The following is a 10,642-nucleotide window of genomic DNA, read 5'->3' on the forward strand; positions in this document are numbered from 1 at the left end:
GCGAGAGGAGCGCGGGCGCGGGCGCTGGAGCGCAGGAGCCTCGGAGCCGCCGGGCCGCCGCTGCCGCCGTTTCCGGGTTGGCGGCTCTCGCGTCACCGCCACAGGTTCGCGAGCTGCGCCCGCCGAGGCGGCAGCAGCGGGAGCGGCAGCGGGAGCGGGAGCAGCGGGCGCGGCGAGTGCCAGGCGAGAAATAACTATAAAAGGAAGAGACGCCTCGAGGAGGAAGAGGAAACCGCGTTCACCTTCGCGCAGCCGAGCCGCCGGCGCTGGCACAAAAGGAGGGCGCGCGCCGACGCCGCCTCCCCCCGCGCCCGGGCCCCGCCGCCTCGCGGGGGCCACGCGTCAGCCCGGGACCGCCCCGCGCCGCCCCCACCCCAGAACGGCGGCGGGACACGCGGGGCGCGGCTCGGGCCCCGGCCCTCCCGACCTGAGCGGTGGGGCCCCGAGCTGGGGTGACCTTGGGCCGGTCGCAGGGGGCCGGGGGAAGTGTGCGAGGTGCGATGCGGGGTCGGCGCCCTCCTCGTGGGGAGGGAGGAAACTCCGGCCTTGGGAGGCGCAGGCGGGGCCCACGGTCACAGCCGCTTGGACAGGGCTCAGCCTCGAACCCCAAGTCTCCTGAACTCCAGGGCGGCCGGGCCCTGTCCCTGGCTCGGCCTCCCTCCTCACCTGTACAGGCGAGAGTGACAGTGTCCGCCTGGGCCACCGCAGCGGGGCCAGTGAGCGGGTGTGCCTGCAGAACCTTCACTCAGCCCTGGAACAGATAATTTACTGAGGGCCTGCTAAGAGCCAGGGCTGTCCTCGGACCCGGCGCCCGAGTTGGGAACCTCCCTGCTTGGGAGGAGGAGAAAATCAACTGTGTCTAGTGGTGCTAAGTGCTATGGGGACAAATAAAGTAGGGTCAGGGGAGAGAGAGTTGGAGGCGTCTGTGCAATGGTCAGTGGCCCTTCAAGGACGTTCAGTTTAATACAGAAATCCCCAAATAAAAAGTACTTCACAATAATTCCCTTTTCTGGTGTTGTGAGCCTATAATGGCCCTTGTCTATAATGGCAAAAAATGTATTTTTCTTCACATAATAGGTTGTGCCTAAGAAATGGATTTAATTCTTCCCTCTGCCTTGCCCCCCAGCCCTCAAGCCCATGCTATCATTGTCGTGAAGTTCTGCCAAACTTCTCAACATAGACAATGTTCTTTAAAATATTTTTCCCCTGACCTCCAGTATGGCCTCAAAAGTATTATAGCCAAAGCTCTCACTGTCTTCCACGCTTCACATCCAGATAACCTAGGCGGGGAGGAGGGGCTGGGGGTGCCAGCTCTATGCCGGTGCCCAGGTAATCTTGAGTGGTGATTTACCTGATTATAACCCATCCATTCCTGACAAAGACGCCTTAAGTCTTTCACTTGACCGGGCCCAGGGCTAGGGGCTGAAGGTATAGACAAAAAAAATGTCAGCCGAACCCTCCAGGGGCTCTGGGTACCCCAGGGGGAATTTGGGGTGCCATTTGAATAAATAACTAACTGCAGGAAAGCAGCACAGATGACAGCATGTCCAGGGGACAGAGTGTGTGTGTGTGGGGGGGTTCTACCCAACTTAGAAGGGAGGACACCAAAGAGAGGGCAGGAGAGGCAGCTCAGAAAACCCTAGAAGTTTTGAGAGGCCTGAAAAAAAAGGGAAGACTGAGTGCAGTGGTTCAAATCCTGGCTCTGCCACCCACTTTTATCCCTGGGCCAGTACTAAGTGTGCCTGAGCATCAGTGCCCTCACCCCTAAGAGAGCAGAATGGGTACCCACCTTGAAGTGGCAGCGTGAGAATTAGAAGTAGGTATGAAGTAGCTGGGTCTTTCACTGTCAGTATGCAGAGAATAGGAAAATTGGAATCAGACAGGGCTGAGTTCAGTTTCTTTCTTGGCCACTTACAAAATGGGCATTAATAATTTGGAGCATTTATGAAGTGCCTGCCATGTGCCAAAGGCTGGGCCCCATCTCATTTAATTCTCTCGGGAGCCCCACGAGGCAGGCCTGCAAAACTGTCTGTGTGCGAGTGGATACTGACGCTGAGGGAGAAGGATGCCCAAGGTCGTGCCAATCAGAGTGGTGGAGCTGGGCACCAACCCAGATCGATCGTCTGTTTCCAAAGCTTGAGCACTTGGTGCCTCCGAGCCTCAGTTTGCTCAACTGTGAATTGGAATTGACAATGAACTTCATTAGGTTGTCATGGGGGATTAAACAAAACAGCACGTGTTTACAAGCTAGCACACTTGTAGGACCTGGGAGAGAGCTGTCACCATTGCTGCTGTCATAATAATTGTTAAAGGCATGGGGGTAAGGAACTTTCTGGCAAGCTTGGGGACTGCAAGTAGTTTGGTGTGGCAGGGGATCAGGGGTCAGCGAAGAATAGGCAGAGGTGTGGATGGGGTCTGGAGCACCCTCATCCTGCCTTCCACTGAATCCAGAGACGCCTGGGATGAGAGGTCCAGCTCGTATGTATGGGCCTCAGAGAGCAGAGTCTGCACTGACAGCTGCCGGAAGGCTGAAAACATGACTCTAGCCACTGACCTGGCTCATTCAGATGAGGTCCAGATAGAGATGACAAATTCAAGCAAATGGAAACCTGGGATAATGCCTGGGAAAACCTTTGAAAAATCACCACTGTAGTGACCTGCCCTGCTTACCTGGGGCATCAACCCTGCCAGTGGCAGGCAGCAGCCTCACATCCTGGGGCAAGCACTGTTTTTGGAGTCCAGAAGACCTGCCTCCATTTTCCAGCTGTGCCATCCTGGGCAAGTCATTTAACCTCTGACTCCATTAATCTGTAAAAGTGGGAATGATCCTGCTATCTTCTGTTGTTGAGAGGATTACATGAGATAATGAATTTTTGATGGTTTGTAAATGGTAAAGCAGCCTGCACCTTTTATTTTCAATATTAGAATCCTGTTCTCTCATTGCACATGCTGTCCATACATCTTTCCAGCTGGCTGTTTCCCTTATCTGTGCACAAGCCCCTCAAAAATCTGGCTACAAAATGTGTTTGCCTGCTGAGCTTTTGCTTTTTTCATGAGTGTGAATGATATTGTGTGTAGAGGCAGCAGAAGGCAGAAGTCAAGAGACATGGGGACTCAGGTTTTTGTCCTGGTGTTTGGTATTTTGCAGTGAAGCAGACACCACCTCCACCCTGATAAAAACAATCTAAGTGACATTCTACTCACGCAGTTGTTGGGCTCCCCACACCTCTGGCCATTGAGAACCAATGCTTCCCCGGAGACAAGACTCACACAAAGCCCAAGGCCGCCTAGGGGATGCAGTCCTAGAATTGCAGGATGGCCCGGCCAGCCCCTTTAGGTTGGGGAATCCACTCAGTGGCTGAAACAACTTACCCACAAAGAAAGAGCTGGCCTCAGGCTGGAGCAGGGATCTTAACCTAGGGATGTGGATGCAGAACCCAGGGCTTTAAAAGAGAGTGAGCCGGCAAAAGGTGGAAGCCACAAGGTGTCCACCAACAGATGAATGGATAACAAAAGGTGGTGGCAGCACACAATGGAATATTATTCAGCCATAAAAAGGAATGAAGTTCTGGTACATGCTACAATCTGGATGAACCTTGGAATCATTATGCTAAGTGAAAGAAGCCAGACACAAAAGGACAAATATTGTCTGATTCCACATATTTATCAGAATAAACAATTCATACAGACAGAAAGCAGGTTAGAGGTGACCAAGGCTGAGGAGAGGGGGTTGGGGAGTTATTGCTTAATGGGGAGAGAGTTTCTGTTTGGGGTGATGAAAACATTTTGTTAATGGATGGCGTTGATGGTAGCACAGCATTGTGAAGGTAATCTTCTTGTTCAAGTTTCTGGGGAAATAATTTCATTCCTGTTTCCCACAGTGAGGGGGTTGGATTGAAAGATTTCAAAAGTCCTTCTCAGCTCCAGCTTTCTTTGCCAGGGCAGCAAGCTCAAATGCCATTGAGGCCAGGCAAGGAGCATAAGTGCGTGGGGTGCCCCTAAGTGGACAATAGGGAGCAGCCCCACAGCGGGGACTGTGGTGAAGAAAGGACTCCTGTCCTACCAACAGGGGTTCACAGTTGAATTTTTGCAAAACCCTGTTGTCGGGGTTAATTTCATGTGTCTACATGGCTAGACTTATGGTGTCCAGTTGTTTGGTCAAACACGGACTAGACGTTGCTGCAGAGGTATTTTGCAGATGTGATCAGCATCTGTGATCAGTTGAGTTTAAGTAAAGATGACCCTCGATAATGTCATCATCCAGTCACTTGAAGGCCTCAAGGGCAAAGAATGGAGGCTTCCAGAGGAAGGAGAAATTCTGCCTCAAGCCTGGATTCAGTGCCTCTCTTTACGACTGAGAGGACGGTGTAGCAGGAGTCGAGTCAGCGCTGTTTGTATATCTGGGTGACATTTGTCGATCACCCACTGCAGTCGCAGTTTTCAGAAAACTCATAACTGATCAGAATATTTCAGATAACCTGATCACCAACAGTGGGGCCACTTCTGACCAGAACATGGGCTGCTCGCCAGACCCAAGAGCCGTGAGCTGCCCAAGAAATCTCAGTGTCAAAACAGCCCATAACGTGAGACGGGTTACCAGGGAAGGCTTGGCTTTGCCACCGTGGAGTACGCAGGATGTATGGAGGCAAGCAGGCTGGGAGATGTGAAGAGAAAAGGTAATCCAGTTAAAACCTGCAACGCTAACACTGAACTACTTGGGAGCTCTGATCCACAAAAACAACTTATTATTGAAGATCCCCGTTACTGGAAAGACTCGACTTTGAGACTGGGTACAGCAGTGTCAGGTGCTGCCAAGCATTTTTAGGGAAAGCCACAGTAAAGCTGCAGCCATTCCTTGCTGAAGGCCAACAGTGATTAACGTCTTTACAGTGAGGTTCTAGGTTTTTCAATCAGTGTGTTAAAGTGTAATGTTTCCTAGCTCAAGGCCACAACTGTTTTTTCAATTGACTTACTGTTTCTTATGTTAAGAAATAATTATAGATGGAAATCAATGTTGTGTTTGGCAGAAGAATTAATAAAAATCTTTTATTCAGACAGATTATAGGGTACATTATATGTTCTTGAACAAATTGCACCACTTATCTTGCCCAATTACAAAAATAGTGGAACAAAATAATAGAACCACAAAATACAGTGTTTGGTGTGCATTCTGTAACTCAATCGTTTCTTTCCAATGTTAAACCTTAAGGTTCTAATCCAGTGGCAGCTGGCATTCTAATATGTTTAATTATGATCTTAATAAGTAATGAGATAAAATATCACTATATGGCCCAAGTCAGTATGTGAGCCCACTAAGACTTTTAAATCGTCTACCTCTTCAGTAAGTTGATTTGGATAACTTGGCAGACAAATGTCCTCTCTTCACCTATATGACCTCATCTTTTTACCCCAGGGCCTTTTATTGAATTACACACCCTAGTTGTAGGAGTGCCCAGTCTTGATTGGAAGAATTCTAATTCACATGCACCCATAGAACACCCTTTATGTTAAAAGGATAGTAAAGACAGTATGATTTATGTAATTAATCTTTAGCACATTTGATCATTCTTAGTTTTTGTTTATCTAGCTCGTTTCAAAAGGAAGTCAGCCTTTTTGGATCACTTTGCCTCTGAAAATTTAATTATATCCAGATAGGACATTGTATGCTATTTTATCTCATGCTCACTTTGACAAACATGTCTGTTTTTATATGCACATATAACCCAAATGTCAAATATATATTGTCTTAGATGGGAAAAAAAATAGTTTAAAAAGCTGGAAAAAGAGTGTTCTATTATGTTGAAGTCCTTAAATTTACAGAATATAAGCAATTTTTGTGTACTTGGAGATAACTGATTTCAAATTCATTTGGATATATCTCAGAAAAGATTCTTTTCAAAATAGACTGGGGAGTATAAAAATACAACTGAGATATTAATATAAAAAAACACATAAACTCTTGGAATTTTCAGCCTGTGGCCTCCCCTACAAATCTCAGACTTGCCAGCCCCCACAGTCACATAAGGAACCAATTCCTTAAATAAATAAATCTATATATGTCTGTCTGTCTGTCTATCTCTCCATCCGTCTATCCATCTATTATCATCGTCTATATTCTGTTGGTTGGTTCTCTGGGGAGCCCCGACTGCTACACCTGTGTGCATCACTGCCCAGGTACCTGCAGGTTGCAGGCAGCAGCGCTCACGTACAGTCCCGGAGCAGCAGCCCCGCGTCACCTGGGCAGTGATGAGAGCAGCCGAGTCCCAGCCCCACCCGGCCTCGCTGACTCGGCAACACTGGGTGTAGCACCTGTCTGCAGAAACCCTCCAGGTGATTCAGATGCACGCGGGGGCATGAGAACCGCTGACAGAGCAGTGCTTTCTTACCCCTGGCTGTGTGTTCGACTCAGGTAATTTTTAAAAACCCCACTACCCGAGTCCCACCCCAGCACTCTGATTGAATTGTTCTTGGGCGGGGCTCAGACTTCGCAGCGTTCTCAAAAGTTCTTCCAGCACTTTCACTGCTGCTGTCAGTGCCAGGGGCACCGGTCTAGATCCCAGATAGGGGGGCTGGTGGCATTTATCCCTCTTGGACTCCTGTGCCTTCCTGTGTCATGCTGGTTCAACATCACTGCAAACACAGAAGCGTAGTCTATTGCTCTAACTTTTCTATTATGCAATGTTTCATATGTACAAAGAAGTGTGAGGATTAATACAACAAACACCCATGCACCTACCATGTCATTATTATTTGGCTGTATTTGCTCAAGCTCTTTTTTGTTCTTTTCAAAAGAGTTGAAGGCCTCTAGATGCTCTTCGCCTTTTCTACTTCTCTCCCCCTCTCCTCCAGGTGCAACCACTGTCCTAACTTTGGTCTTTACCTTTGTCACCAAGAGACAGATTAATGGTCAGGAACCTGGATTCTGGAGCCTAAATAAATGAGCAAAAATATTGGTTCTGCCATCTCCCGGCTGTGTGACCTTGGCCAGGTTAATTACATTCTCTGGGCCTCAGCTACCTCATCTGTAAACTGGGAATATGAATGGTTTCTACCCCCATAGTGTTGTTTTGAGGATTAAATGAATTACTGTTTATAAAACACCTAGAAAGGTGTTGGCATGTTGTTTAAGTGACACACAAGTGTTTGTTAAATATGCCTATATCTTTACTGCATATACCTATATATGTATCTATAAAATATGTATGAAGTACTGCTACATGTTTTTAAACTTTATTAAGAGGTATCCTTCTGTACATAGCCTTCTGTACCTAGGGTTTTTTTGTTTTTGTCGCAATGATATTTTTTGAGATGTCTGCATGTTACTAATATGACTCTGATTCGTTCCAGTTAACTGCTGTAGAGTTTCACCATATATTTACTGCTCTGCTTGCTCCCTTCAAACTGCAACAGGGAAGTCCCCCACCTCGGCTGGGGACCCATTTGTGCCCTGTCTGCTCCTGGGAGCCTCTGGGTCCCTGCTCCGTCTTCCCACGTGGGGAGCACATTCGCCTCCGCCCCCAGGAGGCCCCCCTTGGCTGCACAAGTCAAGCCCCCTGCTGCCTGTTCTCCCCGAAAGCCCGCTGCCCCTCGGCTGGAGTCCGTGTGTCCCCACTCCTCGCCTGCCCTATGCTCGTTTTCCATGGGGTTGTATTTCCTGATCTAATAGCCTTTTTCCTAAACTCAGCACTTCCTCCATTTCAAAGGATTGCCACAGCCATTATCGTCTGCGATTTCACTGAATGTCCCATGGTGCAGAAACAGCAGTGCCATCCCCTTCCCTGTGCACGAGAGAAAACTGGGTCCCAGCAAGGTTGAGTGACTCACTGAAGGTCACAGAGTAAGTTAGAGACTCAGCCCGGTCTCCTGACTCCTGACCCTGTGCCCTTTCTAAAATGTTTTATTATGAAAATAATTGCATATAAAGCTCACGACATCTTTGGAGTTTCATTATTTTCCCCATTTTACAGGTTTGCCTAAAACCCCATCCTACAGCTTCTTCATCAGAATTCCCTGGAGAACCTGTTTAAAATACAGACACTGTCTCCCCTGCCCCAGAGATTCTGGCTCAGCAGGTCTGGGTGAGCCAGGAATCTGCATTTGAACACCCATTGCTGAGGGGTTCTTAGGCACACTCATGTTTGATCCAGTATTTGCTGTGGCAGCTCCAGGTGCCACCCTGCCTGCCCAAGCAGCTGGGCAAGGTCATCTGGAGCTGGGCACGGCACGAAGCACTCAGAGCTGGGCAAGGTGACCTGGGGCTGCCAGCTCTGAGGTGGGCACATCAACTGTTGCAGCCGGGGTGGAGGAGGTCAGGTGCCGGCAAAGCTGAGCAGGATGCCAAACTCTGGCACACAAGAAGAAGGAGCTTGGCACACCGACAAACGGGCAAAGCTCAGATCTGAGCGAGCGAGCCAGGAGGGACTTGAGGCGAGAGAGAACTTGGCCGTTGGAGTTGGTCCAGATAGGTCCACAGGAGCATTTTCTGTAGGGACTTGGCTTCTTGGAGCCCAGTGGCTCCTGTCTTGTGGATGGCACTGAGATCGGCTGTAAATTGGTACCATTTATTGAGTGTTTACTGTGTGCCAAGCACCTGGCTAAGTGCTTACATACATTACCTCATTTAATAGCAGGCACTATTATTATTATCCCCATTTTACTAATGAAGAATTCAAGGCCCGGAGATTCTAAATGACTTGCCCATGGCCACACAGTGGGCAAACGGATGCCACTACCTGTGCTCGTAACCACAGTTTAATGCAGCCTTCTTCGAAAAGTCATTTTTTTTAATGTTATTTGTTTGCGTAGGTGTTAGATAAACAAGCCTAATGAATGAATGAATGAACTGAAACAAACTCTGCACGATCACAGGTGCAAATTGACTAGCATAATCCCTCAGGCTGCATAAAAAATGGAAAAGGGAAATCTTGAATTCTTCAAACAAGCTCTTATATGGCCATTTGCCTCTTTTTTTTTTTTTTTGAAGTCAACTGGGCCAGAAAAAATGCACTCACAAATTGGTTAATCGAGGGTTCTAGTTGGAAGCATTCTGACTATTTAGAGTCCAATTTGATTTGCTTTAATAGTTAAACATAAAAATGTTGGAGATGGGATCTTCCACTCACTCCCCCAATTCTCCAAGTCTCAGTTGACTGACAGTAGCCTGGGGATGAGAGAGCCCCCCTGTCATCAGGCTGTGGGGAGATTTAATGAGATAATTGGGTCAAGGTCTTAGAACAGCAGGTGGCACGAGTTCACCAACGGTGGCAGGGACCATTACTCTTATTTTATCATCATTTGCAGGGAAAAGTGCATGTGTAAGAATTATTCTTCTCTTACACTCATGCTAACGGAGAAGCCCTGTGAGGGTTCTAGGAAAAATGACCTGTGGTGATACGAAGGAGATACGAAGGAAGATTGAGAGGTGCAAATGGTAGAAAGAATCCCTCAAAGACAAATTCCACATATTATTTGTACAATTTACATTTTTGATGTGTTATGCTTTTCTTCAAAATGCTGTCATTATTTTTCATTTCCATTTACAATTGTAAGTTCCTTAAGCTATTATCAAATGGCTTTACTTCCTGAGTGCTGCTTTGTGTGGATGACAGAAGAGGGGCCTGTAAATTGGTCAATTAAAAGACCTGGCCATTCTCAGGAGCTCTCAGGTTTATAGAAGGTTTTTTGTTTTGTTTTGTTTTAATGTTTCTGTGTTTATTCTTTTTTATTAGAGTAGTTGCAGGTTTACAGAAAAAGCATGCAGAAAGTACAGAGTTCTCAATACCCCCTTCTCACAGTTTTCCCTATTATTAACAATTTGCATTCTTGTGGTACTTTTGTTGCAATTGTTAAAACAATATTATTGTAATTATGCTATTAACATTAGCCCACTGTTTACATTAAGGTTCACTCTTTGTCTTGTACAGTTTTATATTTGTGCATGTGGTAACATAGACAACCTAAAATTTCTTTTATCCCTTTTCAAATACACAATTCAGTGGTGCTAATTATGTTCATAAAGCTGTGCCTCCATCACCATCATCCATTGCCAAAACTTTACTATCATCCCAAACTCCATACCAATTAAACCTAACTCCCTGTTCCTCTCCCTGCCCAAGTCCCTGGTAACTTGTATTTAGTTTCTGACTTTACGAATTTGCATATTCTGCTTATTGTACAAGTGAGATCATATAATATTTGTTCTTTTGTGCCTGGATTATTTCACTTGACATGTTGTCTTCAAGGTCCATCCATGTTGTCTGCATGCATCAGAACTTCATTCCTTTTCATGGCTGAATAATATTCCATTGCATGTATGTACCACATTTGTTTATCCATTCATCAGCTGATGGACACTTGGGCTGCTTCTGTCTTTTGGCTAATGTGAATAATTCCACCACAAACATTGGTGTGCAAATATCTGTTTGAGTCCCTGCTTTCAATTGTTTTAGGTATATACCTACAAGTAGGATTGCTGGGTCACATCATCATTCTATACTTAACTTTCTGAGGAACTCTCCAACTCTTTTGCACAGTGGCTGCACCATCTTACACTCTCACCAACAATGAATAAGTGTTCCTACTTCTCTACCTCCTCTCCAACACCTGTAATTGTCTGTTTTTAAAAAGTAGTCATTCCAGTGGG

The 10,642-nt window shown here is 46.8% G+C and overlaps 1 pseudogene; it reads left to right on the plus strand.

The window, feature by feature from the left end:
- Positions 1-500: 500 nt before the first annotated feature.
- LOC119508904 lies at positions 501-4,940 on the plus strand (annotated as a pseudogene).
- The last annotated feature ends 5,702 nt before the right edge of the window (positions 4,941-10,642 follow it).

This window comes from Choloepus didactylus, chromosome 14 (assembly GCF_015220235.1).
Source record: "Choloepus didactylus isolate mChoDid1 chromosome 14, mChoDid1.pri, whole genome shotgun sequence".
NCBI classification, from domain to species: Eukaryota; Metazoa; Chordata; class Mammalia; order Pilosa; family Megalonychidae; genus Choloepus; species Choloepus didactylus.